This window comes from Vombatus ursinus, unplaced genomic scaffold (assembly GCF_900497805.2).
Source record: "Vombatus ursinus unplaced genomic scaffold, bare-nosed wombat genome assembly UNPS02005197.1, whole genome shotgun sequence".
NCBI lineage: Eukaryota > Metazoa > Chordata > Mammalia > Diprotodontia > Vombatidae > Vombatus > Vombatus ursinus.
This window is the reverse complement of record NW_020944975.1, coordinates 419358-428267: the sequence shown is the minus strand read 5'-3', so window position 1 is coordinate 428267 and position 8910 is coordinate 419358.

The window sequence follows — 8910 nt, the reverse complement described above, 5'->3', positions numbered from 1 at the left end:
GGGGGGGGGAAGTGGGGCAGGGTTATTAGAGAAGCCAGAGATCGGGGCTGGGGGCTACTTATGGCTTTATGGTGCTTACTATTTACTGTATAAAGACGCCTCTTACAGGCATGGATGAAGGCTTGCGGGGGGCTTTTGTATATTAATTTATCCTGAGAAGTAGGTGGTTTTATCCCCATTTTACATACGAGAAAATTGAGGCAGACAGAGGTTAAGTGACTTTTGCAGGGTTATACAGTTTAAACTAATGCCTTCCAGACGCTGTCCACGGCGCCACCTAGCCATCCCTACCACAGACCACAGACAGCCTGCAGTTAATAAGTGCATGTGTCCCTTCAAGACACATTAATGTGTGATTTCCTTGGTCTAGAGGACTGCCAGCACAGGAAAAGGCCACAGTCTCCCTTATCTGCTACTTTAGTTGCCAGGGGAGAAACCCAAGAGGCACAAAAGGTAGTCACTTTGGGGTCCCTAGTCACAGTGCTCACACCAGGGAGAGGGAGGGCCTTATATTCTACATTCCTTCAGTCAAAGACTCAGAATTTAAGTTCGGCTGCTGAAATCATTAGTCACAATTCTGGATGAGAGTCTGGGAGGTGGTGTGTCACCATACAAAATTTAGCATAAGACAGGAGAGGATAGAAAGAAAGTGGGGGGGAGTGGGGAAGTAAGGTTCAGTAAATGAGAGGAAATAAAAAAGGAAGGGACAATCAGAGAAGATGAACACAGGGCAGGCCCTTGGGTCGTGCATGGCTTTAAGTGGCCAATACAGGTGAGGCAGGCTTATTTTTAGAGGTCTCCCATCACTGTCAAATAAGAACAGACATTATTTTGAGCTTCTCTAGGGCTTCATCATTTAGCAGGTTGAGGAAGCTACTATATTTCTTACTACATACCTCTCCAAGACCTGCACAGTCCCCATAACTCACATGCCCAGTGAAGAAGATCTAGGTTTTCTCTTTCACTGTCTCTGTCCCTTGCTGATTCTTGGATCAGGTACCTGCTTGTTCAAAGAGCTTCTCTCTTTGTGGTCCAGGAATTCTACTTGATGTAGAAAACTGGCATGATCTAGGAATTCCCCTACTCAGAAATACATCTCTGCTTGGTCTAGATCATCAATTCTTAACATTTTTTGCATAGATTTTTTTGCGTCATTTTGTGTCTGACAATCTGGTGGAGCCTGTGGACTCTTCAAAATAGTGTTTTTAAATGCACAAAATTAATTACATAGTATTACAAAGAAGACAAATTATATTGAAATATAATTATCAAAAATTTTTTAAACAAGTTTATGGATCCCAAATTAAGAACCCCTGGTCTAGATATTAAGTGTGACCCAAGAACTGCTGCTACTTTGTCCTCTTTATCAGGCTATGAACATCATGTTTCTTGGAAGCCTCAAATGGTTCCTTGGAGAGGCTGCATGGATTTTTGCTGATCTTCCTCCCAGGAAATGAATCTGTATACCTCCTTGCCTCGATGGCCTGTGTAACCTCAGTTTTCTAGTTTGAGATCAGTGGTAACCTTGAAGATAGAAGTTTCAGTTGAGCAAAAGGATCAGAAGTCAGATTGCTAGAGATTAAGAAGTGAGTGCTTTCTAAGAGTTTGGGAATAAAAGGAAGGAAAGATATAGGAAAACTATCTTGAAGGAATAGCAAGGTCAAGAAAAGGATATTTTTTTAAAAGTGTAAAGTACTTCCCATTTGACATGTGAACAGTTTGGTTGCTGAAAGGGAAAGAAAGAGTATATTTCAACATGGAAAAATGATGCAATCAACTTCTAAAGAAACATAGTCTCACTTAAAACATTGAGGAGAGGGGTAGCTAGGTGGTGCAGTGGATAGAGCACCGGCCCTGGAGTTAGGAGAACCTGAGTTCAAATCTAGCCTCAGGTATATAACACTCACTAGCTATGTGACTCTGGGCAAGTCACTTAACCCCAATTGCCTCAAAAAAAAACAAAAAACATTGAGGAGAGACAAATTGTTCTAATAACCAAATAGAGAACTGCCCTCGGAGGAATGTACAAAGAGGACATGTTTGAAGACTGATCAATTACTAACATAATAATGGCTATATTATGGTCTATAAACTCATTTGCATATGAGTGGTACATGCATACCAGCACCAGTGAAGACCGCTCAGGACGTGACCCTCCCCCCCTTCTTTAATTGTATAAGCAGAAGTTCCTGACCTATAGTGTATCCTGTTTATCTCATCCTCTAGCTATATGACCTTGTGTAGAAGACTGTAGAAACCATGGGGCCCTGAAAATGGGAACGTGCTTCAATTTCTGTACTCCTTTGTTCTCTTCATTGCTGGGGAAGATTTATTCGAATAGATTGTGCCCCCTGAGGCTCAGCCAATGGGCCAACAGGAAGGGGGTTAGGGTGGGCTATTGTGCTAGGATCTATATAAACCTATTTTGAACAAAGCACTCTTACACTCTCTGGCTGATGCCATTTTGGGCGACAAAGGGGTGTCCTTTCTCGAGAAAGCCAATAAAGCAGCTTTCCTTTTTGCAAATTCTTGTCAAGACTCTGATTCAAATTTGGGTAGGTGGTCTTTTGTCCCACACACACGTAACTATTTTTAGAGTTTTAAGGTTTATAACTGGGAAATTGTAAATCAAATAACTGGGAATAATGAGAATTATATAAGGATATTGGGCTTCATACTTACAGAAAGATGGATTTCTTGAGTTTGACCTCATAAGGTAAAAATGAACCATTGCCTACCAGGGGCTATAGAATTTAGCAGAAGAAATTTGTGATGATTAAGAAGGTTTGAGAGACATGGTTTCTGGGTAATTTAATCATTTTATTAATAAGGCCAGCACATTACTAATAAAAGGATGGTCATTTGGCCATCTCTATTATTCCAAAAACAATCATGGCAGCGGGCTCACAGTTTATACACCCTTCAAAGAGAAAGTGTTCAATGAGAGACTGGGAGTGACATTATGTCACCCTTAGAGAAACTATTTCTATACTCAGACCATTCCCACCCTTGGGCTATCTTATATGTGTGTGTGTGTGTGTGTGTGTGTGTGTGTGTGTGTGTGTGTGATATATATATAGACAAAAAGGAACTCTCTCCACCCAAGCTTGAGTAGAACACAATGGACTTCTCCATCTTAGATTAAATTGCTGGTAAGTTTGGGTGAGGTGTGACTAAGATTGAGGAGAGTTAATTCAATCTCATTATCAACAACATCTTTCAAGAGACTGAACTTAAAATCAGGACTCTGGAAGAACAGGAGAGCTCTGAATCTCCCCCAAGATACTGATTATTAATAATAATTTCTCTCAAAGTATAGGAAAAGATAGAAGAATCTGGAGGCTAAACTAAGGCATCACAAGGAACTGGGGACAGCTATGAGAAATGCTGTTTATAGAAGACAGAATACAGAGCCTAAACTGAGCTGACAGTAAGGCTTTACAGTGGTTTTGCTGGTAGTCTGCTGATTAGAGAGAGGCATTGCTTTGTTGTTTGACTAGAGTAAGGCTGGATCAGCTGTGAAAACTTTTCAGTTTTTCTGGTAGTAGGGGAGGCAAATTCTGTGGTTTTGTACTCAGCTTATTGCTCTCTAGTGCCACCTACAGACCAAAATTGAGGAAAACCCCTCAGAGGTGTCTCTCTAGTCATCCTTCCTGGTATAAGAAAGAAAAAGAGGGAGGGAAAATCGGTTTTGTGTGTGTGTGTATATATATATGTATATATATATGTGTGTGTGTGTATGTGTGTGTGTATATATGTGTATGTATAAATATATATATATATACACACACATATTATATATCTATATCTCTCTCTCTCTCTATTTTTTTTCCTGTGAGCTGTGCTTCACTATAAGAAGTTTAGAGCTGATTGGACAATGCAGAATTCCCTGAATTTCTTTTGCAAAATGGAGGAGTTTGACAGTTTTCTGGCTCAAGGGAAATGCTTGTCACTGAAAGAACATAATACTCTCAAGCTCACTGTTAGGAATTGCTGTGAATAAAAAGAGCTTGTTACTGCTTCAGCAGCTCAAAAGCAGAGGTAGAATGGCCTACTTAGCTAGAGAGCAATGAAGACCACAAGAGGAGCAACCAGCAGAAAAGCAGCTTCACCTGGTATAAATTGTTCCTAAGGGAACAAGGACATCAAAGCCTGTAATCTAGAGTTGTGAGTTGCCCCAGACACAGGGGTTTCCTCACTCAAGTACCTCCTTGTTGGGTTTCTATAAGGGTATGCCCCACTCTCCTCCTGGGAATTAGTGGCAATATTGTGACTCAGGTTTATGGATGGGTTGTAATGTTTTGAGTATTACTTCTTTTGCAAACCATTCTGTTAAGAAGGTTTTTTTGACATTAAATCTAATTTTACCTTTCTGTAATAGTCATTCATTTGTTTTAGTTCTGCCTTCTGGGACCAAACAAAATAAATCTAATCTCTTTTCCACATGATAACCCTTTGAATACAGCTGGGTCTTTCATTATCCCAACTAATCACGTCCAGTCTTTTCATCTTGCAGATGAGGAAATTAAGACCTACAGAGGTTAAGTGATTTGCCCAACTTCAGTAGCAATTGAGACTTGTTGACTGACAAAAACAATTAAAAAAGAAAAACCACATGATTATATAAGTAGGTGGGAAAAAAGGCTTTAACAACATATAGTGGTCACTTATTTTTAAAGTGTCAAAAAGCGTCAGAGTATGGCCCTTTAACCCAGAGGATCTAGCTGTTAAGTAACGTTAAGGAGTCCCCTAAACTTGTTTTTTTGAGTTGCCATATTTTCCAGAAACACTGGACCCAGAGTATACAGGAGGCCCTGATTATGCCAAGGACGAAGACTCCCTTGAACTGACACAATTTGTTGTTTGCATCCCAACCTGGACTCCTTGTGTGTCCTTGGGAGTCAAGCTAGTCTTTACTAGGCTGAGAAACTGCTTGTGCCACTGGGACCCTTATAGATAAGCAGACTATCATATCTTCATGGTGTAGCAGTTCCCAAGGCAAAAAGAATGCAGCTTTTGCCATCGCCTTGCTCTTCCCCTGCAGGAGAAGTTTTGTTATTTTCCCACCTTTACTGTACCTTTCCCCCTCCCAATGCCATACCCCTTTAAGAGGAGATTTCTGGTACCTCTTCCTCCCTTTGTCCTGCTGTTATAAGTATGCAAACTTCCGTATGGATTGTAAACTCTTTGCTCTGGCTTTGGGTTCCACATGCATGTTCATTTCTCTTGTCATGAACCTAGTTTTCAGGTAAATTTCATGAAGTTGTGATTGCCTATTGACATAGCCTTGGCCTAACACACAGGTATTGTTCCTCCGTGTGATATAGGGAAACTAGCCAATGCCTAACACACAGGGGAAATGTCTTTTTCTGCTGTAGAAAACCAAGCTTTAGTCTTCCCTGCAGGTGAGCTGTCTCTTTATGATTTAGTATACCTAGATGTGGCCCTTCTCTTTGGAGACCTGTCCCTTTCTGCTCCAAATGTTCTCTTCAACATCCTTGTCCAGGCCTCTCTGCTTATTGAGGTCTTTATTTTCATGACCAAGTCCTTCCTCCTAGGAAGGAAAAAATAGATTAGTGCCTAGGTATTTTTATTGCCTCTTCTGATTACATCTAGTATTTCTGAAAGAGCTAATAGGTCAAGTAATTCACAAGGTAGAAATTGAGCGGTTTCCCTATCCTTGACCTTGAATTTTTTTTAAGTCTCCTAATTTTTTGACCATGATCTTATAATGTCCTTGTGTGTGTGCACATAATATATTTATATTAAATTGTATTATCAATTTTATAATTTTATATATATATATACACATTATATGATTATACTGAAAGTGAAAAACTATTTCATAGGTCCTGCAAAACATTTCATGTTTTGATGTCTTAAGTCTTGTTAATGTATGCTTATGAATATTTTTACTTGGCATTTATTTTGTATAAAGAAATTAAATAGCTATTCTATAACATACACTGAGTATTGAATGCCTTTCTACTTTTGGTGGGACATTGGATATGAACCAAACCCAGGCTTTACGTATTTTTTCCTTGGCACTTCAGGGAGGGGAGTATAAAGAATCAGAGAGTTTGAGATAAAGCCTAATCACTCTTTTTAGAGACTAGGTTCTTGAGAGACTGAATTGGGTCTGCATGAATAGGTCCAAGGGACAGCTAGGTGGCACAGTGAATAGAGCACAGGCCTTGGAGTCTGGAGGACCTGAGTTCAAATCTGGTCTCAGACACATAACACTCACTAGCTGTGTGACTCTGGGCATGTCACATAAGCCCAATTGCCTCACCAAAAAAAAAAAAAATTAAAAAAAAAATGAGTAGATCCAGAGTTGAGAGGGGCTGTTTTGTGGCGAGGGACAGAATGAGTTCTGCTCAGATGAGTAGAGACCCAACTCAAGACACTCACCTGAGGAACATCCTGTCCTGTCCCCAAGCTTCCCAAGACTCTTATGGCTACAAAGACCATCCTTCAATAAATGATATTAGGGATGGATAAGTTCTCTGTGTGGTCTTTTTCTCTTTTTCCTGGGTATGGTGGCTAATTTATTACAAATCACTCATTTTTAAGGCTGTTTGCCTCTAAATGTAAGAAATAACATTAACAGGAGAAGCTAATTAATTCCTCCTTTTTAATTATTATTTCCAAAAGTACCATAACTCATTTGTTAAAAGGAATAGGCCATTAATCTACCCACTTAATCTCATTTGACCTCTACTCCTGAGCCTTTCATGTTAATAACCATCTTCCAATAAAAGCAACACTCCAAGCTGTCCCTTCCACTTTGTCTTTTTCACATGCCTGCAGCAGTGGAAGGGAAAAGAATTTCCTAATACTGCCATTTCCACCCCTACCCCTACAAAAGTATGTGTACTTTGATTTCTAGACCAGTTTGGGGCATTTTGCACAAGATTTGCCTTATTGGTAATGCAACACTGTGTGCTTCTGTCGAAGGCAGAGTTTATGCTGGAGCTTTGGGAGAAGAGACATTCTTAAAGAAAACACTCCAGACATTCTTTTTGGAACTGACTCCAAACATGTGGAGACAGAGAGAAAGACTTTAAAAACTGTAGTCATCTTCAACATAACCTTAATTTCCAGCTTGTCTCCCTAGACTAGACTTCAGGAAATTTCCCCTAGGATGACATCAGTGTCTATCTCCATCTTGAAAAGCTCATTTACTTTGTATTTTTGCATTCTATGTTCTATTCTAATCTGTATAACTTGTATTTTTGTTTGCTATTTTGCTTGGATAAATGGGTTTACTTGCTATGGACTATTTGTGATAGTCTTTTTTCTGGAACCAGCATTTGGTGGGAAGGGATTAAGCCTAAGTGTGTAAATTTGGGGTAACCTGTCCCTCTGTAATGGGTAGGAAAACAGCTTTTGTTTTGAACCTATCATATCCCTAGGCTAGCAATATTTAGGAAGGCAGATAGGAATAATTCTAGTCTGGTGCCCCTCTTGAATGGGCAGCTAGATGGCACAGTGGATCAAGTGCTGGCCCTAGAGTTAGGAAGACCTAAGTTCAAATCTGGCCTCAGCTACTTACTAGCTGTGTGACCTTGGGCAAGTCACTTTACCATGTTTGCCTCAGTTACCTCATCTGTAAAATGAGCTGGAGAAGGAAAGGGCAAACCACTCCACTATCTTTGCCAAGAAAACCCCAAATGGGGTAACAAAGAGTTAGATACAACTGAAAATGACTGAACAACAATATTCATCTTGGATACTGGAGGAAAAAGTGCCAAGCCTAGGAGTGCTTTTGAGGGCTTGATTATTTCCTGTTTCCCCAACCATCAAGCTGGCTCTACTCCTCTCCTCTTGCTTCTCCATTTTGGGCAGAACTACATGGAATAGAAATGTCTCACCCTATGAAGTCCTGGTGTTGCCACATTTATATTTTGACATCCCACAAAAGAGTCACCTTTTAAATAGAGCACCTTGCCTCTCTGGAATGCCTTTCCATCTACGTGTTGACAAACTAAATGCCCTTTTCCCTTTTCTATAATAAGAAATAACAACATTGGACAAACACAGATAGCAAGAACAGAATCTGCAGGTTTCAGAAATAAATTTATAATATTTCAAAGAAGAGGAACACTAATAAGGTAAGCATAACCTTGGTAAGATATGGTTAGTGATTCCAGCTTATCATAAAAGTTAAGAACTCTTCCTCAAACCAATAGCTCTTACAAAATTTAGGAGGCCCTAGTGTCTTCAGACTTCCACAGTCTCTTCCATTATAATATGGATTCTCCTTCCACAGTAGGATAATTCTAGTGTCAGTGGCATCCTGTCCCTCACCATGACATACACCATTACATACAAAATGATTTATGTCATTTGGCAAAGCCTATCTTGCCTCTCTCAAGAACAGAACCTGCCTTTCTTCATACACTTTCGTCTTCAGGGTAAAGGAGAATGTATTTGGTCTTTCAGAACTTCAGTATCTAGTTCAATCCTTACTGATGATAGGACGGAGCTAGGTAGTTTGGAGTGCAGGTGATTCAAGGAGACTGTTTTTGGGACTGGTATTTATGGTTGGGTAAGTAATCTTTTCTCACAGTTTCCCTCTCATCCTGCCTTCCTTGTGCCTTTCTTATTTCTCTTTTTGATCCTGGAGAGAGTGGGAGCTTTTTGAGAAGGGAGTGACATGGCATACCAGTGCTTTAGAATGATCATGAGTAAAGGATGGACTGGAATGAGGCCTGCATTAGGGTGGTGACTATATGAATGAAGGGAAGGGGACATAAAGGAGAGATGTGAACATAGAAATTATAGAACTTGGCAACAGACTGAATAGTGGAGTCACAGAATAAAGAATTAAGGATGATACCTAGGTTGTGAGACTGGGGGATTAGGAGGATGGTGGTGATTTCAGGTCAGTCATGAAGCTGGGAAGAA